Raw genomic sequence first — 20,532 nt, 5'->3', positions numbered from 1 at the left:
CACCAATAAGGATCCTCCGCACTACGGCGATGTCGTCAGTCCAAGTCCCTGAGGGAGTCAAAGCAAAGACTCGTCCGTCTGAGCGGCGAACATTGGGATTCACCAAGTCCAGGAACAGCTTGCTGGCATCATTCTCGTCGGTTGCAATTATGGCATCCCTCCCGCCGTACCGAGGAGACAGTCCAGTCAAGTCAATGATGTCGTTCATCGGCTTCTCCAGTAGACTGACACGATAGCCTGTTGTATCAAATACAAATGCAGACATATCTGCAAAGAACTGCTCTTTCAGGCTGCACAACCCCTTTGGCAGCATGAAGCCGTCAAACACCAATACGATGTTATCAATAGGTATTCCTTTCCCTTTCAAGAATGATATACATGCCATCAACAGTTGATCTTCGAGGGAACACAGAATCCTGTTACACACTGAGCCGCCGATGTTGCGGTACCCAGACCCTTTCTTTTCCACTACACCTCTGACAAGGGAGGCATTCTCTGGGTCACTCAACATGCTGCTCTGAATTGTAGTGATCTCTGTCTGGAACTCCGTGAGCCAAGCGGGCTTTGCCGCTAGCAAGTCAAAATCCTTCTTACCGCCGTTCATCAGTGACAGAACAACCTTCTTTGCATGATCCCTGTCGATACCGGGATTCTGATACACCATTTCCGCTAGCATGAGATCCCTGTTGTCAATGTACTGGCCTAGAACTGGGCATGGGTACCCTTTCTTCTCACAGTGTTGACGGAGGATCACAGGGTGGGCGTTCACCATATCGATGTCATGATAATAATCCTTTGCTATCGTGTGCCGAACTGAGTGAGGCATCCCTTGCATTGATAACGACCCTTTAGCGAACTGTCGGCCTCTGTATTCCCCTCGAGCGGCGATGTATTCAACTGCGACTGTGCCGCAGTCATTGATCACCCGGCATCGCTTGAGATACTCCGTTTGTATTGCCACAGGTGAGTACCGTTTGCCGTTGACGAACCAGTCCTCCCTGCTTGCATCAGGTAGCGGCAGTACCGTCCAGTTATCTACGATTAGTCGCAGGGCTTTATGGTCAAACTTTTCTGTAGATTGGAACTTTGAGCTCATTGTATTCATTTAACCATGGGTTAGATAATAATTTTCTTTAAACCGGTATAACGTCCACCGGGGGATTCTCAGGAGTTAAAGGTTCACGGCGAGGTCGGCCTGGTTTGGGTACAAGTTGCTGTCTTTCTTCCCTACCTTTGGCCCTTCTCTTTGCAGCATTCTCACGATTTGCAGCTCTCAATCGCTCTCTATGTTCTGGGTCATTCTGGTACCTAATTTGTTGCTGAATGCGATGAGCCTCTTGCCTGGCTAGCTTCCTTATCTCTTTCTCCTCCGGGGCTAACTTTGGACGTTCTGTTGATACTGTTTCAGATTGTGATTCCATATGAGAAGGTTACCATACAGTCACATTTAATTTAACCGCTTTAGGCCCGCAGCAATCCTTGTTGTAAAATGCTACATGGCACCACGGTGCCAAAACTAAAAGGCCGGACATTCATTACAAACCAACAACTCAAAAGTCAATCAGCACAAAGCTAGGGGGGGTAAGGCTATACTTTTTGGTCAAGCTTTTTTGGAAAAAGCTTCCCCCACAAGAAATAAACTGACATCTGCTTTGTAAGACTATGTTCGCGATTGCCATTTCGTTCTTTGTTTACATTGCGACGGCGACGGCAAATTGTGATCTGAAATTGTCTCAAAACTTTGACAGGTACGGTGCGGGGACTAAAGGGTACACTTTGTCAAACATGAACGCCGATTGGCCTCGGAGCGAGGGACCATTTAAGATGTTGGCGCCTTCTGACAGTCAAGGAGGATTCTATCGATCGGCGTTGCCGTACTGCCAAGTGAGGAACGGGGAGCTTTATGGATATTTTCCCAAAGGCAAGATCCTTGGAGAGAGCTCGGGGTTCAGTTGGTTCACTGAACTTGAACCTATGAATTCTGCCACCATGTCTTATGACGTCTACTTTGAACCCGGATTCGATTTCAGCTATGGCGGTAAATTGCCCGGCTTTGCTTCTCTTGACGCACCTAGAGGTTGCACGATCATGAGCAACACAAGAGGTTTTTCGCAACGTATAATGTGGCAGAAACACGGTGGCATGATTAGCTACGTATATTTTCCCAGAAAGAATCCGGCTATCAGATGCGGCGAAAACTGGAAATGGGGGTCTGGTATCCAGACAGGGCGGTGGCACAACATTCGCATGTTTGTTCAGATCAATACGGCAGGCGTCGCAAACGGTATTTCAAAGGCCTGGCTCGACGGCAAACTTGTATTAGACAAAAGGGACATCATGTACCGTATGATCGACAAACCAGAATACACTATTACGAAAGCTTACATTACTACGTATGTTGGCGGCAGTTCCGTCGAGATGTTTGCACCGGACCATGATCAATGGATCAAGTTTGACAACTTTAAAATCTGGAAAGGGAGTTGCACCCCCTTCGACCCCGCACCCGTTGCATTAGAGGTGTACACCAAATTCGATAATCTTGACCAGCCTTACCTAGGTGACATAGTAAATGTTAAGATAGGTACGGAGGGATTGAAAGGATGCTACACAACATGCGACGGCACTCAAGGGTGTGTCATGTTTACTGTATACAACGGTAAATGTTATCTCAAAAGGCTAGTTTCTGCACCAATAAAAAAAGATGGATTTACTTTGTATGCACGCGGGTGTGGCACTTCTGGGAAACAATGTTGTTTCGGTACTTCTTGTAGCTCTTCATTGACGTGTGCTAGCGGCACTTGCATTGACACCAAAGCAAACGTTACGGTACAGAGCTCTTGCGGTACTTTGGGCGAAGAATGTTGCGGGTTTTACGGGGATTGTGACGAAGATTTAGTATGCATGAAGGGAAGATGCTCACACTTATAGTCTTGTATTCAGATGCCATATGGCCTTTTTGGTTAAGGTTTTTCTTAAAAAGCTTTAGTGAATACTACCTATCAATGCTACTGCAAAGGTGACACACGCTAAAGCAGCTGCAGGACCGTAGCCTCTCGATGTATCCTTGCCTCTACCAATCTGTTGACTTTTTACGAAGGCGTCATATTCATCTTTACCAACTTCTTTGCCGTTAAGTTGATATTTCTGGCTAGACGTGGTTTTAGTCTCTGTGTTTGGAAATTGCTGCATGTTTGGAAAAGGGGACATGTTCTGCATTTGTGGCATGTTTGTAAACTGAGGCATGTTCTGCATTTGTGGCATGTTTGGAAACTGAGGCATGTTCTGCATTTGTGGCATGCTTGAAAACTGAGGAATGTTCTGCATTTGTGGCATGTTTGGAAACTGCGACATGTTTGAAAACTGCGACATGTTTGGAAACTGCGACATGTTTGGAACCTGAGGCATAGTGCTGAACTGCGGTGTTTTCGTCACATCATCAAACTCATCTTTACTAACAGCTTTGCCATTTACATTGTAGTTACTAGTTTCATTCTTAACGGTATTGATTTGCGGCTTGTTCTGTAACTGCTGCTGCATGTTTGGAAACTGCGGCATGTTTGGAACCTGAGGCATGGTGCTGAACTGCGGTGTTTTCGTCACATCATCAAACTCATCTTTACTAACAGTTTTACCATTTACTGTGTAGTTACTAGTTTCATTCTTAACGGTATTGATTTGCGGCTCGCCTTCAATGGACGTTGACATAGACATCAACTGGTCTAGTTTCTTGTGTATGGCATCCTGCCTTTCATGGACCTTTCTATGTGCTTCCTTGATTTTTATCAAGGTATCATCGTTCACCATTGGCATTTACTTGGCTGTTCAAGAAAAAATATCAAATACAAGTACTTACATTTTACAACAATCGCACTCAAAATCACAATCGCAATAGCTAGGGGGTAAAGGGGGAGTGCTTACTCCCCCACCCCAATGTTTAAGCATCGGTCCGATGTGAACTATATTTTGAACACGGTACGACCATAACAAGCAAACGTGACTATCAAGTTCACTCTGGAAATCTAGCATTTCAGATATGATGTCCTGGAAATTAGTCCTTTTAACAACGTTCAAGTAATTGAAGAAGGCCTCTTTGAACTTGAGGGCGATTGACACTCCAATGCGGAAGTCCTCGTAAGACGCCACATCTTTGTTCTTCATCGAGTAAATGAAGGTCTTCGTGATGTCGAAATCCATAACTATTGCAAGCCTGTCGAAATCGTCAGAGTCCTCGTCTATATGTTCAGGGAAGAACTTCCGTAGCTCAGAAGAGTACTTCTTGAAGTCATTCAATCTGGCTACGCAGAAGTCATATGTTGGCTCTTTTGGAAAGCTCAAGTCCAACGCCTCCAAGCAGATTTCTGAAGTCATTTTGAACATACTGTTCTTTGGAAATACTGTTCTTTGGAAATACTGTTCTTTGAAATGTTTCCTTGTGAGTCTAGTATTTATACACCAAAGCAATCGCCATTGCTGTAGCATCAAATATCATGTTTGTATTACAAAACTGTATTACAAAACTGTATTACAAAACTATTTTACAAACTTTACCAAAATACCATGTTTGACCAAAGCATGAGCTAGGGGGTATGGGGGAGTGCTTACTCCCCCACTGGTATGTTGTAAGTGATCTTCCTGCTCTTGTCATAAGACCTAGAAACAATCTCGCATATATGAATGCCTGGTTTGATGATCTCGTCAGGGTAACAGATACCCATCATCTCCATGTAAATCAGATTCGGTTCCCGTGCTTTAGCTTCCAGTACCGGATCTAACAAGTACGGGCAATTTCTTGCAGCGTGTTTCAACTGCTCTAGAGTTAGGCCTTCCAATTCGTCCTTCTTTTCCAGAATGGAATCCCGGCAGTTCATCTCAACTAAAGACCCAGGTGGACAAAGGAACTGTCGACCTTCGTCGTCGGCATAGTCATTGAGATAAGAGGTGTTGTACATGTCCGAGTTCTTCAATCTTTGAACGCTTTCCTTTGAAAGTAAATGACCGTAATATATGAGGGTGGTCCAATCCATCCCGGTGGGGGATATTGCTCGTAACCCCCTTTACACGTGGGGGAATGCCTTTTTGAACAAATTTTCACTGTTGGGGGGCGAAGAAATCCATTACTCCAATACCGATACACATAGCCACGATTACTACACATTGTAGAAAACAAATTACAAAAAAAGAGACAGACTGATACCCATTTAGGGGGCTATGGGGGACGGGAGTCCCCCAAATGCTAACACAATCCCCGCTTCTTTTTTAGAACAAGAATATAAAAGTAAAAACAAACAATGCACATACGGATACCCATTTAGGGGGCTATGGGGGACGGGAGTCCCCCACGGAAGGTCACAGAGCGCACAAGCTCCTTAAGGTCCAGAGTAGCAGAGACCTTCATCTCGCTGTCTCGGATAGCCCTGAGGCTACATTTCGCCTTGAGGTGTGCTGGGGCACGGACGTACTTCTCTTCGCCTTTCTTTCCAGCAGATCGGTTGCCAGTGCCTGCGTTGCTCTTGGCACGTCCTGAATGGAGAGGCCAGGGGTCCATGCGGTGCTGGTAGCAGACCATCGTGTAGTTGCATCCATCGGTATCGCGGTTGTCGACGAGCAGTTGCTTCGTGTCGGATACGATAGGAGCGGGAGGGCCGGTCAGAACGTGGACGTTCATCTTGACAAAGTCCAGTCTCGGGAAAATGATCTCCGCCTCGAGCTTGCGCTTGCAATCCGAGATGTAGCCTTCGCCGCTGTTCACGAAGAACACCTGCAGTTGCGGTACGTCTTCGGGGCTTTCAGCGTGAGTCAGGGTGAACTGGCGGAACATGTGGCGGCGAAGCGTATCGGTCTGGAATAGATCCTTGCGGGTCAGGGTGTAGAACCAGTAGCGGAAGCACATTCCGGGGGTCGCTTTCACGATTTCGATCATCTTCTGGATGTCTACGGTGCCTCCGTGGCTGGAATCGCCGCATTTGTTGACCTCAATGACGTCGTACATGATCGTGCCGTTCTTCAGGTTGGAGACGCCGACCAGATCAAGGTCATTGCTAGTGCCGATCTTGTACTGGCTGTAGAACACGGCCGTCTCGTTGGGGAACTGGATGTTGTACTTCAGCTTGTAGGGCTCGATGCTTGCGAGGATGAACTTCTCAGCTTCGCCGATTTTGGAGTCGTCTCCTGGGATCAGCTTGGTGCACTTGGGGCAAACGACGTAGGCCTCGCAGTCTTGCTTGTCGGTCGCCTTGTTGTTCGCTCCTTGCTTGAAGCAGTTGGGGCAAACGGCGTTGCTCGATGGGTCAAAGAGGATCGCGTACGTTCCGTCAGCGGAGATGTGATCTTCGCACTTGGCAACGGCCTTCCCGTTCTCGAAGCACCAGATCTTGAAGAGCTTGTAGACGTCGGTCACGCTGTAGCACTTTTTGTTCAGGGCATCCTGGATGTCGTCGTTAGTCAGGAACTCGGTCCAGAACTTGACGTCGATGTACCTGGCATCCTTTGCGCCTTTCACGTTGTCGGTGCAACGACGATCTTGGCACTTCAGGCTGTTGGCGATCTTGTCGAGGGACATCTTCCATTTCTCGGAAGCCGGGCGCTCTGAAACATAGTCGTAGATCATGAGATTCTTCGACTCGTCGAACAGAGGCATGTCTGACTCATCAAAGTTGTCGTCTTCTTTCTGAAGAATCTTGATGAGCTTGTCCAGCTGGGCTTGATACTTGGGCACTTTACCCGATGTATCTGCTGCGAATTCTTCGTAGCTTTTGCCGTACTTCTTGTCGAACTCTTGGGATGTCTTGAGGGCAAGCTTCTTGACTTCTTTGATGCTTTCTGCAGAAATCACTGTTGCTACTGTCGCTGCTGATGCAGCTGCAGAACTGTCCTTAAGAGCTTGGACTTCTTGTCTGAGACGCTCGTTCTCTTCGTTGGCAATTCTGGTCTTCTCGGACTCTGCCTTCAGTGCTTTCTCGTGCTCGAGTTCCTTCAGCTTGGCTTTGTCCTGTTCGCGTTCATCCATGAGCATACGCAATAGGTCCCTCATGTCTTGATCAGCATTCGAGGTTCGCTTTGGGGAACGGTCCGGTTCTGGTTCTGGTTCTGGTGCTGGTTCCTGTTCAGGTTCTTGTTCCGGTTCTTGTTCCGGTTCTGATTCGTCTCCGTCGCTAAGCATGCCAGATGAGGCAAACATGCGAGGAGGCGGGGTCTGGATCGGGGGCGGAAGCGGACTCTGGATCGGGGGCGGAAGCGGACTCTGGATTGGCGGACTTGTTCTGATTCGTGTTGCCAACCCTGCGCTCGTCAAAGCTTCCCATGTTACCGGGAGTCTTGTGGTTCGTTTGGGCCTGGGAGTGGTATCCATTCTGATTTGGGTATGTATTGGGGCTTGATTGAGTGTATTGTTATTACCAAATCTCCTAGAAACAAGTCAATTTTTGATCATTTGCTAACACTGTATCAAAGTTTGTGTTAGCAGGTTTCGTCTTTTTTTAACATTGTTATTTAGAACATCATTTCAGAACTGAGGGATAGGCATGTGTCCCAGTAAAGGGACATATGCAAGAGGGGGTATCAAACGTGATACTCCTCATAATCATCAGTAGGAGTGAACTTGTCCACGACTTCCTTGTCGACGTCTTCCTTGTCGACGTCCACGTACTCCTCAACAATAGGCTTGTTGTCGTCGTCGCATGCTATTCCTTCGAAGCCATAACCGTCTGCAGAGAAGACGTCATCCATGACATGCTGGTAAACCTGAGCAACGCTTGCCTTGGAGGTATACTCCAGCCTCGCGTCGTTAAACGCTTGGTTAAGTCTAATGGACACGTGACGAAGGACCTTCTTCTTGAAGTTCCTGGTTATTTTCTTCTTCGTTTCCTTCGAAAGAGCCTTGAAAGGCACCTTCTTGATGTCTAGAGTGGTTCGCTTGGAGTCAGCCATTGTATTGTAATGTGAATTTTAATGACTAAAGGGGGTATACGAATTATATAAATATGCATTCAATTTTTGTACCATTACTAACACAATGGAGGGTACTTCTCCAACACAGCCCCCTTCTTAGAGCTAGGGGGTCAAGGGGGAGTGCTTACTCCCCCTGCTAACACAATAAGCTCGTCTTTTTTTACAAATCGATGCAGGAATACTTGCACAATACAACAATTACTTGGGCGTGAATCCACGGTTGAACATGTCATCGATAGACACCCCAGTATGGATCATGTCGAAATCGCAGGTCTGGTTAACCTTGTCCATGACGCTCTTATAAAAGGCGTTGCCGAGGTATTCCTTGTTGAGCTTCAACTTGGTATACGCATCGATAGGTGCAGTACCGTTGTCAAATAACTTTGCATCATCATAAGTGTGGATGATATCCATTGCCATCTGATCGGCAAGCGTGCTTGCCATTACGGTTGCGGTGGGCCTGATAATATCTTGCAATATGAGAGTTTCGGAACGCGTGCCTTTGATATCACCAAACGTGATCTTGTCGACATCGACACGGTATTTTGTTTCATTGTAAGGGGCGTAGTTGGAGGTCTTTGTTACTTCGATAATACGAGACATCTTTGCTAATCGTATGTAGGGGGGTTTATGATTTTAGAAATATACATTCAATTTTTGGCATTTTGCTAACACAATCTTTTTAATCAAAAGCTTGTTTGCAAATGAGATCGCCAATTTCTTTCGAGTACGGTTCTTTAAAGTACAGGTAATGGACCGCGTGCCGCTCTTGTTCGGTTTGCTTAGGAAAACTGTGATCAAGATAAAGGGCGTTAGCCGGTATCCCGACAAAAGCGTCCAGAGAAATGTCATCAACCATCATTACGTGTAGTGTCTTGACGAACTGGAGTTTGTCCGCAAGCAACCCGCCCAGAGTAACGACCAGCAAATTTGGAACGATTTTGTTTTTGTTCAGCCTTTCGGCGACCAACATCGCCGACACGCTACCGTAAGAGTGTCCGATCAAAAGGACCTTTCGCCCTTCTGCAAGCTTCTTTGAGACGTCGTCGAACAACTTTTGCACGCCGTCTGGTTCTATCAACGGAGAATAATTTGACCGCTTCGCGACAATGTCCGCCATGCGTATTCTCATGTTTTCGTCGAATTTGGAGTATTCCTCGACCCACGTGACGTCCTGCGTGTTGTACATGGTTTTGAGCATTGCTTTAGCCGCTTCGACATGTTCTTTCGGCAAAGGCTCGTTTCCTTGGACGAAGAAGATAGACATATTTTCTATAGAGCATAAGGAACTGCTCTTTATCGCCGGAGACTTAGCTTTTGTCTCTTTTGGTTTGGACAAAAAAGGGAAGATCTCTAGTATAATAGGGAGTTTTCCGTCCACGACTTGAGCTCCGATGAACAGTCCTATGCTGGCTATACCTGTGATTGCTGCTATTGCGTTCATCTTTACATATAAGCTTTTTAGAAAAAAACTTGACCAAAAACCCTGCGATTGCTGCGATTGCGTTCATATTTACATATAAGCTTTTTTGAAATAAGCTTGACCCAAAACCCCTGTGATGGCTGCGATTGCGTTCATTTTTACATATAAGCTTTTTTGAAATAAGCTTGACCAAAAACCCTGTGATTATCTTTGCAAAAGCTAGGGGGGTCAAGGGGGGAGTGCTTACTCCCCCTGTGTAAAGAAGGTAGCCAACGGGGTATATTGATAAAATGGCTTACACTAACATCGACAACTCTTACCTTCATATCTGCAATGTCGAGAAGTTTATGAAAATGTTCAAGATCGATGAGGTGCCTTACCAGGACTTTTTGGAATGCTCAGTACCTAACCATTCTGATGGAAGCAAGAAAACGGGCATCTGGAAGTACTCTTATTCCAATTGGGCTGATCTATTTGACGACCATGATGACATCCGACCGGAGCACTGTCTTGCTGCACGAGCCGTGCAGTTGTGTGTCATCAACCTGGAGATACAGAAGCTTCTTTGTTCAACAGGATGCACGACTTCATCGTAGCCGTTAAAACATCTTGTGGAAAGCATGACGAGCATAAGACGCTCAGTCCTTATGACAACTTCCAGATCGGCGTCGCAGTTCACCATTGCTTGCAGGCGGGCGCCACTCCTCAGGCATGCGCTGAGCTGGCGATGTCTCAGATTACTTTGGAGGAAGCCGAGTGTATGGGTTGGTAAATGGGGGAATCCCTTCCCCCATAGCCCCCTCTGTAATATACCATCTGTATCATTCATCCTTATTTTTATCCAGAAGCAGAGCATCTTTACCTTCTACCTTGTCCATCATGATTTGCAAGCTTGAATCTTTTGTCTCAAACAAGCATATTACGTCGCATAGTTTCTTTAGAGCCACACTTTCTTCCTTAGATTCAGCGGAATCTACCAACTTCAATACTTTATAGATGGTTTTCTTTTGTAAATCGTACAAGATATTCTGGATCCTTGATTCCGCATCTTTGCACATCAACCATCCTGTTCCCGTTGGCACCGACATCCACCATTCACCTCCAACATAGCAAAGCTGGTTGCATGATGCCATGAAGATGTCGTAAAAAATGTCTTGTAGGTTCTGGTCATTTATGTCAATCGATGCAGTCATTGCCTTGATCATCATATCAACCAATGTGTCAGTCGGGATGGGATCAGGGTGCGGCTCCGAGGGTATGGATTCTTTTACTCTGCTGCAGTACCCACCTTTATTTTCCATAACAATCCTTCGCCCCATTCTTTCAGCACGCCAAATCTTGTCCACAACCGGAGGCTTCAAAAGGATCTCATTTGGATCATCTGTCAGATATTGTTTTATCGATGGCGTGTTGGCAATCTCCCTATTGCGCGTTTCGCCAATATCAAGTACTTTTGTTATTTTCTCTTTTTGAGGTTTCCCATCAACGTATACTTTGGCTATGGAGTTCTTGGGATCCATTCGCTTGATGTTCCTAGTCTCAAGAGGTCCTGTAAAATGTGATACAGCTGTCAATGACTGGTGCAAAGTAAGGCTTCCCATCTTGTGAGCCATTTGTATCTCAGATGGATTGTTGTGGATGTGAGCAACAATCAGCTCATTGTTCTTGCTTGAAGCATAGTCCAACACTTTTACCACTGAAGTAGGGTCAGGACTGGTCAGGTTGATGTTGTTGTTAACGATGTTGTTGTTGATGTTGTTGATGTTGTTGACGGTGTTATTATGAGAATTTACTGAATTATCAGTGTTCACAATCAATGTAGGGTTGGCAACGAACTCGCAATTGTTCTTCTTCTTGTGCACACTCTTTGACTGGGCGCAAGCAAAGGTCTTCTTGCATGTCTCGCACTGAAGTATGGTGATGCCTTTGCATTCAAGGAGGTGTTGCTCTAGCGCATAAGAAAGAATCATCTTCATGCATATACATTGAACGCGTGTTATTTCATGTTCCGGGTGCATGTTCTTGATGTGCTTAGTCAAATTGCTGAGATTTGCGCTGGTATGATCACAGCATTCACACTTGAACATAGCACCTTACAATAATAGGTAAGACTTTCCTTTATGCCACAATCACGCGTCCCATTGATACAAAACCTCCCATTTCAAGATTGGTCCAAATCGAAGAAAAGCCGCCAGTATTTTAAATATAATGTTTACTTTCTGGGTACATAAGAACCCTTATATTGAAGTTGTTATACTGGCAAAAGAAGGGTCGCGCGCGTAGCTATTATTATATAGTATTTATTATTATTTTTATGTATTTTTGTAAGATATTGTAGTATAAAGGTATATATTAACCAATGAATGCCTTTCCTATCTAGGTACTCAAGATGTAAACATGATATTTAAAATACTGGCGGCTTTTCTTCGATTCAGTATTTTCTCGAAATACACGAAACTTGTTATGGTATCACATATATGAACATATCCAGTATTTTTATTATAATAACTGGTGGGTTTTCTGGAATTCAGAAGAACTTCAGAATAGACAAGGGTTCATACTGAAGACTTCGTTTTGGAGCTGAAAATTTCGCGGACAAGCTCTATCTCATGTTGACGTGTTATTTCTTTTTGAACCACTATACTTGCTATCGATCTGAGCTTGTCCGCCTCTGCTTGCAATTGCGTGGTTTTCAGCTCTTCCATCTTGAGTTCGTGTTTCCGAACCTTGTCTTCTTTGCTGCTTGAATCCATATCATCCGCATATTGTTGCGTGTACCTGAATACCTCTTCATACTCTTCTTTGTTTGCTGCGAAAAATTCAGTCCTTTTGTTCTTTCTTCCTTTGTTGTCTATGAAGTACCCAGTCATTTTCTGTATACTTGAATACTTCAAATATACCTTGACTGCAGTCTCAAGAACTTGAGCTTGCCCTGTTTCGATACAGTCTAGTACCTTGTAGTCTCCTGTTTCCTTGACTTGCGTGTCCACACGCAAACTCATATTGAATGATGAATAACCGAAACCAACAATAACTTTTCCAGACGGTACTTGATCATCGAACACGAATCGAGTTGGATCGGGTACTTTGCATATTTCAAAATATACACCAGCCGTGGTTGGAGGTACAGGATTGCCTCCTAAGCTGAGTACCAGTGTTGTTGTAACTGGATCTTCTACGTTATTCACTATTAAACAATCGTCATTTTGATTCTTATCATTGGCACAATCTTCATCTGAAGAATCATCAGGACTTGTACCGTTTTCGTCACGACGGTATGCGTCAACAAACACACAGGTATTCCTCTTCTTGTGGTCGCTTTTAGACTGAGCACTACTGAATGACTTCTTGCATTTCTCGCATTGAAGCACGGTGATGCCTTTGCACTCTAGATGGTGTTGCTCGAGAGCATAAGAAAGGATCATCTTCATACATACACATTGAACTCGTTTGATTTCATGATCAGGGTGAACATTCTTTATATGTTTGGTCATATTGCTGAGAACTGTTGTAGTATGGTCACAACATTCACACGTATACATGTTCTGCATATGAATGCACCACACCCCTTTAAGCCATAATCAGAATCTCGACACATACGACCCACCCAATGGCACTATCGACACCGGCCTTCCATCTTTCATAACCGTGACACCAAGTCCGTTCATGTTTGCTTGTATCTCCATCACCGCCACCATCTTGTCTTCATCAAGTGTGTAAGGGTAATCACAAGGGTTGGGACCAAAGAGTTCCGAGAGAGTTTCTTTAGTATTGGCCCAATCTTCTTTCGATTGACCGATGACTTGGTAGAATATATGTTGTGGTTTACCCGTCTCAGTTGCATGCCTCAAAATTAATTCCAACGGATCATAATCCAAGTGCACGTTTAGATTGAGGTTCACTGTGTTTGTTAGGGTTACCTTGCCACTTCCGTTAAAGTACTCTAAAATGTCGCTTGAAGAAGAATTCAAAGTGATGACGCCCATGTTACTACCAATACAAAATATATTTACAAGGCTTGTTTACACAGTCACTTTGTTTTGCAGCCAGTCAACTGATTCTCAATTTTGAGGAGTGTTTTGTGTAGCATTTGGAGTGTTTCTTCTGGTGTAGGGGGTTCCACCTCAAAGGGGAATACATCTTCAGTTTTTCTTCCTGAGCGCACTTGAGTTTCATGTGATGTCTTGCGAATGTGACACGGCTGACACAATGCTTGCATATTGTCTTCAGTATCTGTACCGCCTTTCCACAACGGTTTTTTGTGATCGACGTGCCATCCAGGTGCTAGTAACTCCTTGCATAAATTGCATTTATACTCTTGTGCATATGCTATCATTATCTTGAAGGCAGGCGTGACATGCTTTCTTTTATGTAACTGGATGTTTGCGTCTTCGCAAGCTTCTTCACAAGATGCCATCGATTTCTTGACTTCTTTAGGCAACTTCGGTGCATCCGCTTTGTCAACTTCAGGTTCCCTCACATCGTCAATGACCAACTTGCCAAACGTATCAGCATATTTCCAATTGTAACGTTTCTCGTATTCTCCATGATAGAATATCAGATCTCTAATAACCTTTACAATGTAGTCAACAAATTGATCTTCACCACAATTCCCAGGGCGGCAATCTAGAAAATGATTATCAAACGGTTCCAAATTAACATTTGCTAGTATAACATACCTAATATCTGGTGACGTAAGAACCTTACGTATATGATGTTGAAAAATATGCATTGCGATATCCTTGATATCTAACTTTATAGGTTTGGAGAATTCCATAACATACACGTATGTTCTTGCTTCATCCCCAACAAAAATATTTCTATTCTTTGGATCACCTGTGAAGTGAATTTTTGATATCAAGTATTCAAACAATTGACATCTACGACATTCGTTGATCAATTCCTTAGGATGTTCTTTGATGTATGATATGACCCAATCAATATCGGTGTCACAAAATTCATGCCGACTGCCATAACTCAAGATTTGCTGTTCGCTCATTCAGGTCCTATTACATATGATATGTGTGTATTTTGTTTAAGCCATGATACAAATCCCCCAATGATAACAAATTGGGGGCTATGGGGGTGGGAACCCCACCTCTATGTGAAAATGGTGTCGACGAAGAAAGGAATCTTCAGGCTCTATGCCCGAAATGCCACATGCATAAAACATCTTTGGAAGCTCAGCTGAGGGCAAACGACGGCGACATCGATGCTGTATTTCCGATACCTGAATGCGAAAACAGTGATATGATGAGAATACTATTGACTTTGACAGAAAGCGTTAATTCACTGACAAGCAAGATGGAGCAAATAGAATCTAGACTTTCCTAAGCGGGGGCTATGGGGGTGGGAACCCCCGCCTGCGATATGCCCGCTGTATCACAAGTGCCGCCTTGTGTCTACATGATATCCACTCGCGGATAGCAGGGTCTTCCCTGCCGCGCGACCTGAACAATCTGAAATGTTTGCTGTCGTAGTTGATTGGATAAGACAACAAACGCTTGATCATTTCGTTTGACGGGAGAGCCAGTGCCCAATTTAATTCACCATTTCTGGTCACCCAACCGTATCGAAAATTTTGGGACAGCATCTTGGAAAATTCGTCAGCACTCATCTTCACATATATCCATAGTGAAATTTTTGTGTTAGCGCAATCATATGTTTTTTTTGAATTACAGAAAGTAGGGGCGTCGGCAGCAGAAAGAGTTACTTCGATTTGTTCAGCGGATATTCCTTCATGCTGTAATCTTTCATGACTTGGTAGGAAATATCAGTAATGAAGTAATCAAGGAAAGCGTCAGGAGCCAATTCCTCTTTCAGTACGACTTGTGAAACAAGCGGTAACTTACACATGGTCACGCACAACACGCACGGGTATCCATAGAATATGAGAGCGGTCTGTTGATACAACTGCGTATCGAACGTTTTCATGATCCATGCGGGAGACACTTTGCGTTTAAGTCTTCCAAAACGGCTCACTAGTTCTTGAATATATGTCCATCACTGACTAATGACCGAGGAATGGGACCTTGCAGAAATCTGTCAAACTCATCCTCTTTATTCTTGCAGCGCTTGGCAACGTAAATAGACTTGACTTTTTTAATGTCTACGGAGATGTTAAGCGCTTTCCGTCCCGCCTTGCATGTACTGGACAAGTTGATGATCATTTTGATTTTCTCTTCTGCGTCATGCAAACTCCCATTTCGCACGTATCATGAAGATTCAGGCAAAATTGTTTCATTACTATTGAGAGCGCCATTGTATTGAGATATTGTGTCGCCTTTAATTATTACAACTATATACAAAGCATTCAATTTTTGTCCATCTCTGGTAACAAATTGTGTTAGCGCAATCAAACGTTTTTTTTCAGTACACAAATTACAAAGACAGAACCTCGATCTTGAAATTCCTGCGAATGTCGCGCTCGCCTGACATCTTGTATGCAAACTGGAACGCGTCGAACGCCTCAACGCACTCGGACTTCTTTCCATCGACAATATCGCCATTGAGGAGCATGTCTTCAAGAGAGGCCTTGTAAGACCTCCAAGAAGTTGGAAGGATCTGAAAGGCTGTGCGTCGTAACGTGTCAAGGTCGGGCGCATGTAACCGAGGTAGCTCTGCAGGACGTACGTGCAATCGCGCATCACGAACAGGGTGAATACATGATCGTTCCCAGGAAGCCCTGGGCATATGTCGTTCGGCACCAGAATGGCAAACGCGTTGACATCATGCGGAATCAGGTGCTTATTGGCGACGATGCGGCGGTAAGTCTGACCACATCCCGGGCCTGAAATCTTGACGAGTCTCGTCGACCATCTCGATCAGCCATTCAGGCGTCTCGAACGTCTTCTTGAGGGGGAAAAGTTCATCTTCAACATTTTTCATGCATTAACTGTTTTGATGTGATATTTTCAATTTTTGTCCTTTTCTTGTGTGCTAACACAATGATTGTACCTTTACACCAATACAGACCTTAAAGATCAATTACGGGGGATGGGAACCCCCAAAGGAAAGTCCCAACAAACCAACTCTGCCTTACCAGTACAACCCTCGAAGGCGTCCACATCACCGTAAACGACCTGATTTATCACTCTGAATCCTAGCTTTTCGGCAGCTCGTTGAGTACCTGGTGACGTGACCTCTGCTACTAAGTGAGCGAACCCCGTTTCTTCTTTCATCGAAGCGAACATTTTTTTGCATATGCCTTTTCCTTGCTGACCTTCTCTTGTGGCAGCGAACAAGATATGTAAGGTATTAGACCAATTGTTTTTGTCATGCAAACTATGTAGAAGACTGAAGATACGCCTCGCTGCAGGATAGTCTGCATTTACTTCTTTACCAAAGGGAAGTGCAACTATACACCCTTGGATTTCCCCTGATTCGTCCTTGAATACACGAGTCAGTCCGAGCCCTACACTCTTATCGACAGATTTGATAGCCCACGCCTCGAACTCCGAATAGTCTAAACGCAGGTGAACGGACATCGGTTCTGAGCTTGTGAAAGACTCAGCCAGCAATGCAGCAATGTCACATGATTTCTTCACCGTTGGCTACGCATATCATGCTTTGCGTTTACTTCAAGTACTTTGTATTTACATCAAACCTTGCGATACATGACTTCCGTCCTTGCCATATATTTGATTCCGCTAATGACGGGCAAACCCGCATGCACAGAATAATGGTAAAAAACCAAAGCCTCCCTGGATATGGCTTGACGTCATGATACACATCGTTGTTTATCAACCGTGTTTCCCCGCCTTCACATTCTGACAGATAAATGAGTATGGTGTGCATGCCGACGTATTGGTCATCACGAGCATAGACCGTGTCGTAATGCTGCGGAAAATCTTGGCCAGCGACGTATTTAGATATACGAAACATGTCCGATAGCCCAACAGGTTCGTGTTGAAGATACTGTCCTAAGTATCAGAAGATATGTTCCGCAAGTATCTATCGTTCCATGTGCACACGTCCGTGTGAAGTGCGCACACTCCTACATTGAACAGCCAGACTCTGTACCCGACCATAGAGTCATACATTGTGGACACTATGGTCTGATGACTATTCTATGGTCCTTGAAATGTTCTTTACTTCCGTGTATCAGCTGCCTGCTGATTATTGAGTATTTTACCATAGACTTGAGCCTATATATACTGTGCTGTGCAAGTGTAAGTTCAACTAGTGCAAATTCTCAATAGGTTATGGGTCCAGCATAAAGGTGCTGGTTATAATTTTGTACTCTCGTGTTCTCACTACATTTGTGTTCTCACATCGTCCAATCGTCTTCGCCTCTCGTCCTACGATTGAAGAGTCTTCGCGTCTGCCCGACTACTGCGCGTCAAGTGTCTTCGCGTCTGCCCGACATTGAGCTGCGCTCTTTTATCTCTGCTTAATTCTTTTCCAAGCCATGACTTCTTTCAAGGATGCTGTCGGTGAGAAGCTCGGTGATGCCAATTGGGCAATCTGGTCGGTAAAGATGCTCGCTCTGCTTACGTGGAAAGGCTGTGCACAATGGGTGCTCGTTGAACTGCCTGAAGTCCCCAATGCCGATCAATTTGAGAACGCGTCCAAGGCACTGTCTCTCATTCGTCTCAACATCTCCGATCGTTGGCTGCGTTTGACGTCTCATCATCTTTCTCCATTTGCCGTCTGGTCGTTCCTGAGCACTGAGCATCTCAACGCACTTCAACCGCAAGCTACCATTCTGCAAGCGCGCCTGTTCGCTCTCAAAATGGAGCCAGCACAGTCTGCTGATGCATACCTGGATGCTATTGAACTGCTGCACGATGATCTCGTGCGTCTAGGCTCACCATTGCCCACTACCACCCTCGTCTCTCATGCACTTCGTGGTCTGACATCCGCCTACGCAGCTTCAATCGGCACCCTTGTTCTGCATGCTGAATCCTACAGCATGCTCTCTCTCCGTGCGGCTCTGCGTGCCCTTGAGGCGCACACTCAGCTCGCCGGTGGTCCTAGCCATGTTGCCTTCCAGGCCCGTCCTCAACGTGCTCCTCGTGCCCGTCTGGAGAATCAGCCGTCCTCCAGCATCCATGTCGACCTTCAGTGCCATCATTGTGGCAACAAGGGGCACATCGCGCGTCACTGCATTCTGCTTCGTCAGTCCAAGGACCACAGCCTGCCACTTATGCCCCTGGTTACCCACGTCCCAATGCGGATGCCCGCGGCACGTCTCCTCCTCTGAGCCCTGTATCATCAACTGATTGGGTACTTGATTCTGGTGCTTCGGTGTCGCTGACAAATGATAGGTCATTGTTCGTGGAGTTCTCTGCATTCCACATCCCGCAACCTGTTTTGTTTGGCAACGGGGGGACCGATCTAGCTGAGGGTAGTGGTGTCATAGTAATTCCAACGCAGTATACTCAGCTGCGCCTTGAAAATGTACTGTACGTACCAGCACTTGTAAGTAACTTATTGTCACTTCCTGCACTTGTCGATTCAGGGATCTCGGTGGCTATTGGTGCTCGTTCACCCACACTGACCTTGTCTGCGCACAATGAACCCGTTGCCACTGCTTCTTTGCGGGATGGTGTGTACATGCTTGATTACCCGTCTCGTACGGTCGCATTTGCTGCCACTGCTGATTCCACTGCCAACTTATGGCATCGCAAGCTTGGTCATACCAACTTTGGCACTCTGGCAGAAATGCAACGTCGGGGTTTGTTGACTGGTTGTTCGGTGACCCCGGCACAGTTTTTTGGAGGCACGTGAGAATGTTGGCTGTGAACCATGCATGGAGGGGAAAATGACTCGTAAATCCCACCCTCCAAGGGCGCACTTGGCACCTCGGGTGAATTTTCGCTTGCACTCTGATGTCATGGGCCCCTTCCGTGTACCCACGGTGGATGGTCACAGATATGTAGTCACTGTTCTCGATGAATTTTCTGGTTACTCAGTTGTGGAACTGATTCGCCAGAAATCTGACGTGAACGGCGTTCTGCGGCGTTTGATAGTTTTGTTCGCCACTCAGGGCAACCACCAGGTTGTGCGGCTGCGAACTGATCGGGGTGGGGAGTATTTGAGTGGTGATTTTCAGCTGTTCCTTGACTCGAAGGGCATTGTGCACGAGCCCACTTCTGCGTATACTCCTGAAGCCAACGGTAGGGCTGAGCGCCTGAACCGCACACTGGTAGAACGCATGCGTACTGTTCTTGCCGAGTCTCACCTGCCCGGTGCGTATTGGGGTTATGCAATGCTGTATGCTGCTGATGTCAGGAACTGTGTTTTGCAGTCGGGTTGCACACAAGTACCGTATGCTCGCTTTACCAGTATCGAGCCTCACTTAGAGCAGTTTCACCCATTCGGGTCCACAGCATGGGTGCTTGTGTCGCAGCCGCAACGTCACAAGCTTCAACCTAAAGCTGTTAGAGGTGCTTATTTGGGTGTTTGTCCGCCTCTCAATTCCACTGTACATCGTGTGTTGGTGGGTACCAAGGTGGTAACAACTTGTGATGCTTACATTCAGGATAAGTGCCCAGTCTTTGAGAGCCCGGTGGATGTGGACGACGCCACCGTGGCGGAGCTTGAAACCTCCCGTCATCTTGAACCCCCTCCGCTCCCGTCTCAAGCTCATTCCCTTGCTTCGGATCCGGTGGTGGCGTCCGCATCCACCGAGGACTTGGCCTTTGGGCTTGCTGATGACCAGCCTATTTTCAGCCAAGCCAGCCTTATACCTGCCTCATCCCATCTGCTTCCCGCATCGGCTGCTGCGTCCGACTGCGGCGACGGTGAATTCCCTGACCATGCTGCTGATGAGACTGTCCCTTCGCCATTGGGTCCGACAGCGGGGGGACATGAGGATGCACCCGTCAACGAACAGGCACCCTCCATGCAGTCTGACCCTTTGACAAGAGCCAGCATTCAGCGATCCTGTGGACCCCCGCAGCGTCTGGCATTCGCCGCCAAGGTAGTTGGATTCGACCCTGACCCCGTCTCTGTGGCTGATGCGTTGTCTCGATCTGATGCCTCTAAGTGGCAAGCTGCTATTAATGATGAAATGGACTCCTTGGCACAACATGAGTGTTGGGAGGTGGTGCAACTTCCGCCTGGGGCAAGGACAATTGGCTGTCGTTTTGTATTGGAACGCAAGCGGGATGGGCGGTATAAGGCGAGGTTGGTTGCCCAAGGGTTCTCTCAAAGGC

This window comes from Nuphar pumila, unplaced genomic scaffold, assembly GCF_984573655.1.
Source record: "Nuphar pumila unplaced genomic scaffold, dmNupPumi1.hap1.1 HAP1_SCAFFOLD_468, whole genome shotgun sequence".
In the NCBI taxonomy this organism is placed as follows: Eukaryota; Viridiplantae; Streptophyta; class Magnoliopsida; order Nymphaeales; family Nymphaeaceae; genus Nuphar; species Nuphar pumila.
Note: the sequence above shows the minus strand (reverse complement) of the source record.